The sequence below is a fragment of the Mercurialis annua genome, linkage group LG2, assembly GCF_937616625.2.
Source record: "Mercurialis annua linkage group LG2, ddMerAnnu1.2, whole genome shotgun sequence".
Taxonomy (NCBI): Eukaryota; Viridiplantae; Streptophyta; class Magnoliopsida; order Malpighiales; family Euphorbiaceae; genus Mercurialis; species Mercurialis annua.
In genome coordinates, this window is record NC_065571.1 from 48,423,011 (window position 1) to 48,435,634 (window position 12,624).

General features: G+C 39.1%; 1 long non-coding RNA gene across 1 annotated transcript; it reads right to left on the reverse strand.

The window, feature by feature from the left end:
* Positions 1-10,588: 10,588 nt before the first annotated feature.
* LOC126669628 (uncharacterized) lies at positions 10,589-12,377 on the reverse strand. Its single transcript, XR_007638525.2, has 2 exons — positions 12,001-12,377; positions 10,589-10,813 (listed from the first exon to the last, which is right to left on the reverse strand). It is a non-coding gene; the product is annotated as an uncharacterized LOC126669628 (long non-coding RNA).
* Between the last annotated feature and the right edge of the window lie 247 nt (positions 12,378-12,624).

Sequence of the window (12,624 nt, forward strand, 5' to 3'; positions counted from 1 at the left end):
CACCCTCCCGGATTCCATCCACAAAAGAACACGGATGAGGGCAATGTGCTTTCCAAAGTACTAGAGAAGTTGGAAAAAAATGGAGCAAAGAGAGAAGAACCAAGTCTCCACTATTCATCATTTGGAAACTCAAATCTCCCAAATGGCGATTTCACTTCAAGGTAGACCTCAAGGGGGATTGCCCTCTACCATGGAGAACAATCTAAGAGACAAAACTTAAGGCGGTTGAGCTTCGGAGTGGGAGAAACTTAGAAAAAGCTAACGGCAAGAAGCATGTGGTTGAGGAGGATGAACCTCGAGTGGTGGTTGATGTTGCTAGCTCGAGTCAAGAGCCACCTAATGCTTGTGAGGAGGTGGCTATTGATGTCGAAGAACCATATGTGAGACCACCACCACCTCCACCGTTTGTACCACCGGTTCCGTTTTCAAGCCGGATAAGAAAAGCTCAAGGGAACGAAAAGTTTCATAAGTTTCTTGAGATCTTCAAGAAATTGCAAATTAATCTAAGCTTGGCGGATGCACTAAGGGAGATGCCCCAATACGCAAAGTTCTTGAAAGACATAATTACGAACAAGCGTAGTTGGGAGCAAGGTGGGACAATACCACTCACGGAAAATTGTAGTTCCATAATCCAAAGCAACTTACCGACAAAGCTTAAGGATCCAGAGAGTTTTTCTATCCCTTGCACTATAGGAAATATGAATGCTATAAATTGCTTGTGTGATCTTGGTGCAAGTATTAATTTGATGCCATTGTTTCTTTTTAGGTCCTTGTTTGGTGATCAACCAGTAAAACGCACCTCGATAACTTGCCGATCACTCTCTCAAGAAGCCGTACGAGATAGTGGAAGACGTGCTTGTTAAAGTGGATAAGTTCATCTTTCCGGTGGATTTTGTGATCTTAGACTATGCGGTAGACAAAGAATGCCCTATGATCCTTGGTCGCCCTTTTATGAATACCGGGCGTGCTCTTATCGATGTTCATGCCGGCAAGCTCACCTTGAGAATTGATGAGGAAAGTGTGGAGTTTGATATGAAGAGAGTGATGCGGAATGCCATCGAGGAGGAGGATTGCATGAAGGTGGATTTGGTAGATGAGTTTGTGGAGGATCAGTTGAAGGAAAATGTGGAAGCAATAAACCGGGGAGTTCAAAGGAAATTTGATGTTTTTTGGGATTCAGATGTAGGTCTCGATCGAGAAGCTTGTCCCTCTATGCTTCTCGATCAAGACCCCAAAATGGGATGCTCCTGGCTTCTCAAGGGACCATTAGTCTCGATCGAGACAGGGGTATCTTGATCGAGACAAGGAAAAATTATGCCTTGTCTCGATAGAGACTCTTGTGTCTCGATCTAGACACCCTCTGAGAATCTGAAAGCAGAACTTTCAAGGGTTTCTAGGGTAACATTCTATTCCGATGGGCTCAATGATGATTGTTCCGAAGAAGACGAACCTAAGCCGGAGCTTTTGATCAAGAGCGATGGCGTGACTCCACCATCCTCCGAGTTACCTCCGGTTGCAGAAATAAAGCGCTTCCGTCTCACCTCCGGTATACCTTTGTTGGGGAGAATGAAACTTTGCTGATAATCATCTTTGATAAGATATCTAAAGATCAAGAGAGAAGAGTTGTCCAAGTTGTGAAAAAGCATGTGTTGGCCATGGGATTTGAAATTTCCGACATCCGAGGTATAAGCCCTCAAGTTGTGATGCACAAGATTCATCTTGAAGACGAGTCTAAGAAGTCAACCCAAAGGCAAAGAAGATTGAATCTGAATATGAAGGAAGTCGTGCATAAAGAGATCGTCAACCTCCTCGACGCCGGGATAATCTACCCTATTTCGGATAGTGGGTGGGTTAGCCCGATTCAATGTGTGCCTAAAAAGGGAGGTATGATGGTGGTGGAGAATGATAAGGGAGAGAAAATCTCCACAAGGACAGTGACCGGTTGGAGAGTATGCATCGATTATCGAAAGCTCAACGCGGAAACTAAAAATGATCACTTCCCGCTACCATTTATCGATCAAATGCTAGAAAGAGTAGCGGGTCACAAGTTCTATTGTTTCCTCGACGGGTACTCCGGATATAACCAAATATTAATTTTTCCGGAAGACCAAGAGAAGACGACCTTCACATGCCCCTACGGTACCTTTGCCTATCGACAAATGCCTTTTGGTCTATGCAACGCACCCGCCATATTTCAACGATGCATGACCTCAATCTTCAATGACATGGTTGAAGATATAATGAAGGTGTTTATGGATGACTTTTCCGTGTTTGGCGATTCTTTCGATAGTTGTTTGGCAAATCTTGAGCGTGTGTTGGCACGATGTGAGGAGACCAACTTGGTGCTTAATTGGGAGAAATGCCATTTTATGGTTGAAGAAGGAGTTGTGCTTGGGCATAAGATTTCGGAAGCGGGTATCGAGGTTGATAGAGCAAAGACGGAGGTTATTGAGAAGTTAGTTGCTCCGATCACGGTTAAGGGAATCCGGGCATTCTTGGGCCATGCAGGTTTCTATCGCCGGCTTATCAAGGATTTTTCAGCTATCGCGAGGCCCCTTACGAGCTTATTAGTAAAGGATGCCCCTTTTGATTTCACCAAGGAGTGTCATGAAGCATTTGAGAAGCTAAAAGCGGCACTTGTGACCGCTCCAATTATCTCATCTCCGGATTGGAACCTACCATTTGAGCTCATGTGTGACGCGAGCGATCAAGCTTTGGGGTGTGTATTGGACCAACGAAAGGATAAGAAGGTGCATGTGATCTACTACGCTAGCCGGACAATGGAGGGAGCGCAACTCAATTATACCACTACCGAGAAGGAAATGTTGGCGGTAGTTTTTGCCTTAGATAAATTTCGACAATATTTACTCGGATCGAAGTTCATCATCTATACCGATCATGCCGCCTTGAGGTATCTATTCGCCAAACAAGACGCAAAGCCAAGCCTTATCCGATGGATTCTCCTAATGCAAGAGTTCGACATAGAATTCCAGGACAAGAAAGGCACGGAGAATATAGTGGCGGACCACCTATCAAGGTTAGAAATTCCGGAACCCATCCCATTTGGTGTTGATATTAATGTACGATTCCCGGACGAAATGATAATGGCAATATCTAGTTTGTCAACACCTTGGTATGCCGATATCGCCAATTATTTATCTTCGGAAGTCATGCCTCCGGACATGACCCACCATCAACGGAAGAAATTCTTATCCGACGCCAAGAGGTATTTATGGGATGAACCCTATTTGTTTAAAATTTATGGCGATGGGATGATACGAAGGTGTGTGGATTTGGGGGAAGTAATGGCTATTTTGAGTGATTGCCATGATTCCGATTATGCCGGGCATTACGGGTCTGCTAGAACCGCCGCTAGAGTTCTTGAGAGTGTTTTCTTTTGGCCGACTCTATTTCGGGATGCCAAGGAATTTGTGGGGCATTGTGACCGATGTCAACGAGTGGGGAATATTTCAAAATGAGAGGAGATGCCATTGACCTCCATCCAAGAGGTTGAAATATTCGATGTTTGGGGAATAGACTTCATGGGGCTATTTCCGATGTCTCATGGTAACCTTTTTATCTTGGTGTGTGTGGATTATGTGTCAAAATGGGTGGAAGCGGAGGCTTTACCTACAAACGATGCTAAGGTAGTCATACATTTTCTAAAGCACCTTGTGAATCGGTTTGACACGCCTCGAGTCATCATAAGCGACGGGGGGTCTCATTTTTGCAACCGGAAATTTGAAGCATTAATGAGGAAGTACAATGTGTACCACCGTGTTGCAACCCCCTATCATCCTTAAACAAGTGGGCAAGTAGAGGTATCAAACCGAGAGTTGAAGCGGATCCTAGAGAAAACGGTGAATGGGTCGAGGAAGGATTGGTCTTTGAAGTTGAATGATGCATTGTGGGCGTATCGAACGGCCTACAAGACTCCGCTTGGTATGTCACCCTTCCGAATTGTTTACGGAAAAGCATGCCACCTTCCTTTGGAATTAGAACGCAAGGCTTATTGGGCGATCAAGAAGCTCAATTATGATTTTAAAATGGCGGGCGAAAAGCGGCTTCTTCAACTTAATGAATTGGATGAGATTCGGTTCATGGCCTACGAAAACACTAAGCTATAGAAGGAGAGAACGAAGATGTGGCATGACGCCCATATCGCCCCTAAGGTCTTTTGTGTTACTCTACAATTCACGGTTGAAGTTATTCTCGGGCAAACTAAAGTCCCGATGGAGTGGGCCATTTAAATCTAAGCATGTGGCGAGTCATGGAGCGGTGGAATTGGAGAACTCTAAGGGCAAGACCTTTAAAGTTAATGGGCATCGGTGCAAGCTGTATCTCGGGCCCTTAACTAACCGAGTGGAAGAGAAGGTATCTTTCACTACTCCCACTTGAGTCCACCGTTTGACGGTCAAGCATTCGACCTTAAAAAGCGCACTCGGGAGGCATTCCCGAGAGGTTAGTTTACTAATCCTTATTCATTTTCTTTGTCTAATTTTAATTTAGTTTTTATCTCTTGTTTTCTTCGTCAATTATCGTTTGTGTTCAAGATAATGCCGGAGTATTTTTCTTTGTGTTGTGTAGGATTGCATTGAGGGCAATTATCCAGGTTTTGTACTGGTCTCGATCGAGAAGCCTCATTTTCCAAGCTTCTCGATCGAGACCTTCCTCTCCTTTAGAAGCCGAGAGCAAGAAATTTTTGCTTCTCGATCGAGACCCTATTCCCAGGTGTGTCTCGATCGAGAAGCCTTCTGCACAAGTGGAGATTGTTCAATTTTCAAGAGACATTAAGGAGAGGCACATGGATCGCTGAGGTGGCACGATCTTAGACCATTCAAGAAAAACACAACTCATGTGGATTGATAAGTTGTCTCAATCTCATGCATCCATTTCAAAAATCTGATTTTTCCATAATTGCACACCCACCTCTTCTTATTCTTTAAAAACCCTTCCCTTTTTAGCAAAAAAAAAACACAACCACCATTCTTCCTCTCTTCGAGAATCCGGCCACCACATACAACAACTCAAACCACCACCAAAAATCAAGGAAAATACATAATCAAACACCCTTTTGCCACCAATTATCATGGGCAAATCCGGCACCTCGAAAAAGACCTCCGCTACCCTCCCCACCAAAGAACTTGAACCATCAAACCCACCACCACCACCACGCCCTCAACCACTCCGATCAAGGAAGAAGACAACCGCCTCCGGGTCAAGAGTTGTCGGTTCCGCCACCCCGGCCACCCTCACAAGGCAATATGACGCTCCATTTCAAATTCGATCGGTGGAGGAAGGAGCGCGTTTCAAGAAAATTAAGGAGCGGGTTTTTGCTATCCCGTTCATCATCGATTGGCACTCCATGGTTGTGTTGGAAGTGCGAACCCGGGAGAAGCGTTACTTTGAAATTCTTGGGTTGAATCGGTTGGCGGAATGTTCAAGCACCGGATATGAAGAGTTAACGTGGGAATTCTTCACCACGCTTCGGCCTCAAGATGATGACAATTTGGCACTCCATTTCCGGCTCCTAGGTGTGGAGCATATGTTGACGATGGAAATATTGCAAGCGGAGTTTGGGTTGCCAACTACGGGTCTCAAGGACAATCCCAAGGAATTTAGCTATGAAGCGGTTTGGTTAGAAGCTTCGGGGATTGAAGGTTACAAGGAAAAAACGGCCAAGATGATTGATGTGAAGGATTCCATCCTTGTGATTATCTTGAAATGGGTGGGGCACACTTTTCGGAGGAAGGCATGAGTACAACAAGATCGGTTAAACCGAAATTCTTATGATGAATGCGATTATGCACCCGCAAGTGGAGGCATACAAGTTGAACATGACGTGTAGATTGATGATGAATTTGAGGGATGTGCCGAATGATGATACCAAGCTTGGGTTTGGTTGGTTGGTGACTCGGATTTCTATGATGTTGGGTGTTTCCGGTGAGGCTTTTAAGAACTTCACTCCCATTCCGTCTAGGAAGCTTGACTCCGATCACTTGGAGAAAGCCGGGTATGCAAAAGAAGATGACATATTGCCCTATTATCGTCAGAAGAAATGGGTAAAGGAACATGGAGTTGTGGCGGCTTGCAAAGCCGAATTTGGGGAAGAAGCGGAATATCCGGGGGAGGCACCACCGGAGCCAATACGCCCACCTCCGAGATCAAGAAGAGCGGGGAAAGAACCGGTAGAATCAAGTGCACAAGGCGAGGGGATTTCGGCGGATGCACAATGGGATCATGGTCCACCAATGGGGTTCTATGAGGAACAACGCCAACTCATGGCAACACAAAATCAATTCATGGTGGATCAACGAAAAATGTGGCGGAATATGGAGTATTACCAAGAGGGATTGAAGGAAAAAGTGAACCGCCAAGGACGAGATTTTCGTGTCTATGTAAACGGCACGGGCAACATTTGGATCGATACTCCTTCTCCATCCCCCGAGCCTCCGGAATTCGACTAAATCGAGATTTGCATCCTTCTAACTCAACTCATACAATTTTGCTTGTTTTTGTTTTATTTCTTGCTTAGGGGCTAAGCTAAAAATAGTATGAGGAGGGTTGGCAAAGATTGTATCTCGTTTTAGTGTGTTTATTTTATTGCTTTTATCGCTTTATGTTGAGTCTTGTGAGTCTAGGTTGTTTTAGTTGTCGAGTCACCTCCGCAATTCTCTTGTTTGAAATCTTGATTATGAATGAGAATCCGTGCAACTTTAGGAAAATTTGTCAAAACAAGTAGTATCTCCCGATTTATGAATGTTTAAATGCTTTCATCTAATTAAACAATTTACGGTTGATGCTTGCTTAATGAAATGCAATGGAATTAGACATGTTGAGTTGGCATTAGGGCAAGTTCTACAATTGTGTGATCTTTGGGCATGACCGAGATACTTGATTCAGATTCATGATATGTGACTTTAAATTGGAACTTTGTTGTGTCGCTTTGAATATGAACATACGTCGGCATGAATTCATTTGCCTTAAGCAATTGAGCATGACACCACTATTTATGTGAGCACTTTTGAGCCTAATAGATTATTGTGAGTGTCTTTTTGTCCGGGAATTCCTAGAATTTGCTCGGTGTCAATTCGAGATTGCAATGTTGAGTAATTGATAATTAGATGAGTATGGCATTAGGTGTAACCATTTCTAAAGACCACTTTAAAAGCCATTGTACCTCTAGAAAACACAAGCTTGAGCCTAAACTATTGTTGATATTACCATTGTCACCTATCAATTCCATCTCCCATTTCCGCTTTAAACAACCGAACTTGACTTGAGAACTAGTGTGAGCAGGATGAGGTAGTAGCTTGATGAAACAATATAGATTGAACTCGAGTTTAAAATCCAAAATTCTATGCCTAAAAAGACAAGAAAGAAAAATACAAAAAAAAAATAGAATAGAAAGAAGAAGAATATTGCAAAAAGAAAGAAAAATACAAAGAAAAATAAAAAAAATAGAATAGAAAGCAAGAAAAGAAATAGAAATAAAGGCACTAGAGTGCAATAAGAGTTCAAATGTGCTAAATACCAAGCTAACCTAAGTTTTGATGATAGAGTATCACCTAGTTTCAAATCAAGTTTTTAGCCTAAATATCAACTTAAACCTACCCCGACCCTTGGCCACGTTACAACCCGTACAAGTCCATATGATAATTGTCAATTACCGAGCTAAGTAGTGGAGTCTAGGACTATGAGAAAACCTATGGGAACTCCATAATTGTGTGCTTCATTTCCTTGCCTTAAACACTTGTGCGAAAGAGAGAAATCATGTGAGAAATATGTGCTCGTGTTTAATGCTCATGAGTGATTGACATGGTGTTCATTCTAAGTTGACCAAATTATCGCATGTCCCTTAAATGATAGTGCTCTCGTGATTGCCAGTTGAAAGATTTGTTAACCTTATGATTTGTCCAAAGTGCCATATCCTTATGTCTTGTCTATTGCATTCCTCATTTGTTTGCATGATTCATGAGTTGTTGACACTAGATGTTGCATTTGCGTCTTCATCGATTGAGAGTGTAGTTGTTGGCAAGTAGTCGACTTTTGCTAAGTTCTTGTTTCGTAGTTGTTAAGTGAGCATTTCTTCTTACTTGAGGACAAGCAAGAGCTTAGTGTGAGGAGGTTTGATAGGAGTGAAATACTCCTATCGTTTCGAGTCTTTTTGACATCGCTTCGTATGTTTTATATGCGGTTTTAAAGCAATTGTATGCCTTATTACGTGTATGTGCAATTTCAGGGAATCGGAGCGAATGTGAAGGTTTTGGGCAATAAAAGGGCGAAGTATCAAAGAAATCTAAAAGACGGAAGCTAGAGCGATAGATTAAAGAAAACCAAGGTTTTACCAAGGTCTCAATCGAGACAAGGTGTTGCAGAATCGAGAAGCCTGTTTTATGGCAGGTCTCGATCGAGAAGCCTCATGTTATAAGCTTCTCGATCAAGACCAGGGTCTCCAAAAGATATCGAGAGCACGCCATTTTTGGGTCTTGATCGAGAAGCATACTCACAAAGGCTTCTCGATCGAGACCTGTAGAATTAAGCTGGATTCAAATCCTTTTGGGTCCATGTGCTAGCTGGACCCATTTTCCCTTTTGGCCAAACATTTGTAATAGTGGATGTTTCATTTTGCCTCTTTTGGCTTGGCTATATAAGGCCTTTTATGTTTTTAGGGTAAAACACACAACACTTTTATTCTCAATCCTAATATAGTATCTTTTATTTCCTTTTGTTCTTGTTCTTGTAGAGATTCAACTTGTTCTTGGTGTTCTTGACAGTAATTTTCAGATTTTAGTCTTATGCTTTTCCTTTACTACAAGTCCATTTATTATCTTCAAGCTTCATTATCTATTGAATGTTTCCATTTACACACAAGTTCTACTTAAGGTATTTATCTTCTAACTCATTATGATTAGTAGTAGATGTTTAATGTTTGTTAATAGCTTAATAATTATTGTTATCTTAACCATGGTTGGCTAAACCCCATGTTTGGGGGTTAATGTGAATCCTAGTAATGCATGATTGAGTTAGGGTTTGGGTTTATGTTGATGTTCTAATTAATGATCCTAAGGCTTGCTTAGATTAGCTACCTAAGTATTGTTATTAGATTAATTCTTACCTTGAGAGAGGATTTATTAATTGGATTTATTTAATTAGAAGCTTAATTAGTGACACCATGAGAGTGAGTTAGTAATTAAGTGGCCCTTGAGTTGTAATTTGATGCAATTGCTCTAGTTATGTTTAGTGCTACGAGAATAGGTTAAGCTTGATTAGTTGTGATTTTGTAGCTCTTAGAGGCTCGAGATAGCGGGACTTGGGATTTAGAACGCTCGGCCCTCGTTTTATAACCCTAAATCCCATAACCGTGATTGCATGACCTATGTGGATTGTTGACCTCCAAACCTCTTTTATCATTCGAACTCCCGTGAGATTATTAATCAATTTAGTCTTTTATAATTGTTAATCTAGTTTGTTATTTGCAAATTATATTATTTGTTGGTAGTTGTTTAATTGATACTTGAACCAATTTGATATTCAAAGTGCTAAACGAATTGAATAGCGGCTATATTTCATTCTCATCAATCGCTTGAAGTTTCACTCCTCATGAGATCGATCTCGTATTTACTGAGTATTACGAGTTGGGTTTATTCTCAACAGTACTGTTTTCTTAATTTTTAATGTTTTTTTATATCAGATTTTGTGTTTTTATTTTATATTATATCAAATTACAATTCAACAGTCACTATTATAAAAAATAAAATTATAGCACAATATTTAACCAAATGTGAACCAAGTATGCTCAATAAAAACATGATTCGTCACAGAAAAAAATATGGTAAACATAATTTCTTAAAACACTGAATTTATGTAGAGGTTCAAATTAGAGTATTATCATCATGAATAAGTAATTAACTTATGCATCACGTTTCAGAAAAACAATAGAAAATATACAGTCAAATAAAAAAGATAAAATATATTATTAGTCTTGAAATTTGCATGGAATAGATTATAGGTGTTCATTGATTTGACAAGAAGATAATAAAAAATAAAAAAAAGTCTCTAAATCAATTATCTAGTGTCAGCGTGCTAATGTGATGTGATGTACACAATACTCATTTACGTAAAACAGGTTCTGCTCATTATCCTTAACTTTATTACTATCATTAGTATATCCCCGTATTTGTGTGGAACTAAAATAATATCTAATTAAAAAATAATTTTATTAAAAGAATTTAAACAAAAAATGTAAATGAAATATATAATTATGACGAAGTTTTTATATTATTTTTTATGAAAAAATATAAAGAAAAAATAAATTTATTTTAACTTTATATTTAAATATTATATGATATGGAGTTTCTTTTAACAGCACAAATTAATTTATAGAAAAATAACTTTCAAAGTGTCACGACCCGAAATCGAGGGCCGCGACCGGCGCTAGGGAATGGGAATTTTGGTTCCGAAACCCGTAGCAAGCCTAAATTTATCTAAAAAAATTTTCGCTTTTCCAAAATCGTTATAATACTTAATAAAACCATTTTCGAAAAATCGGCAATATAACGCCTGTAAACTTAAATAACCACACCTGTATAAAATACCAATTAACCATATATTAAATCCCTGGATAATTCATTTTTCCAAAATACATCATTTTAGCAGGTCATAATATAAACATAAATCGTCTGCTACTAGCTAGGTCTACTATCATGACTACTGCAGCTCTAAGAAGAATAAGACCTCCCATAACTGAGACTTCCGGAACAACGAATGGAAGCTCGACCACATCGTCATATGTTAATCCTGAAAGAAAACACTGTTGGGGGGTCAGACAACGCTGAGTGAGTTCACAATTTACTAACGGTATTATACTTAAAGATAAGGTCGCATTAACGATAAAATATACTTTACTTTATGATCAATAAATAGTTTATAGTTAAACATACCTCGATAATAAACAATTAATTAAACATACTTCGATAGTAAACGATTTGATAAACATAAATAAACATAAAATATAATTTAATAATTTCCAATATCGGATCCGTTCGAAACCCTAAACCCAAATGCTATGAACCTATAGAACATAATCAACGATAATTGTTTTTCGAATCATATCGTCCGAGTGGCCGGGTCCCGAGATAATTCGACCGAGTTACCCGCTACCACGTGGCATAGTCCCGAGATAATTCGACCGAGTTACATCATGCCACTACTTAATCCCAAGTTGTGGGTCCCGAGATAATTCGACCGAGTTACCCACTAGACACAGGTCCCGAGATAGTTCGACCGAGTTACCTTGTGTCTATCACATTTCTTTTTATCCTCCTTATTCCATTAATCGATCGATAATCATAATTTATCATTTCAAATCATTGACCATAGACGCCTAGACTCGACTCGTATCAGTACTGGTGATCACACAGCCTATTGACGCCCAATAGGTAGCTCGTTTCCCACGGATCACTTATTGGGTTTAAATAATAATTCCACAGGACAAACAATGTATAAGCTCGTATAATAAACATACATATAGCGAAGCTATCAAAATAACAAGTATTATAATAAAATTCTCAAATTCTTTATACTAATATACATGTTTAAAGGTCTAAAAAGAATAAAGAGCATTAACTAAATAATACATGCTCTTTTCAAATAAACGATGCTATTTCAAAGGCGATTTCACGATCTAGCCATCATCAACTATAAATCGTATTATCCATTATAAAAATCAAAGTCTAGTATCAAACATTTTTCAATATATTTCAAACTCAATTTATGCGACCTTTAATAAAGTGTAATATATTTTATTCGTTTATAGCATAAAATAAACTATTAATAAAAGTCATAAACTTATTATTTAAAATATTTTAATAAAACTCTATTAATATCAATATGAGTTCTATAAACAAATATATAAGTTTAAACTAAAACATTCAATCAAATACATGTATCTATTTATAAATAAAAATAATAATACTCGAAAGTAAATCGCGAACTCACCTCGATCGCTTAATCCAAATTTTCCAAATGCAAAATATAATATAGCCCGTTGCTTAACTCCAATTCCTCTAATTCTCCAATCCGATAAAGCGTAGAATCTATAATACGAACAAGTGCTAAATTAACATTTTAACTCATAAAACTATTTCACTTTTACAAACTTTCGCTTTTCTATTCAAGCGTTTACGCTTGACTTGGCTCTAAATCCATCCATTTTTATTCTTGCCTTCTTAATATCCTATTTAACCAAGTCGACTTACTACGTAATAAATCCCGTAATCAAACATTTTCAACCCCTACATATTAAACACTTAAACTAAATCCCAACTTATTTTATATTATACTTTAAATTCTACACTCAAGCACTTAGGCTTGATTTTAATTTATGCCATAATCCACATAAATCCCCAAATTCTAAAATCATTCTTTAAACCTCCTCACTTAAATTAAATTTGCTTAGACATTACAAACCTTATCCTTTTAAAGCTTTAAGTTTGATAACAATTTATGATATAACCCCTTTTTACTTCTATTTGAAAATTACATACCCAATTTTTTTATCGAAAAATCATCCGGGGAGCGCGGGTTCGGGGTGACCGGCTGGTCTGCCAATTGAGCAGACCA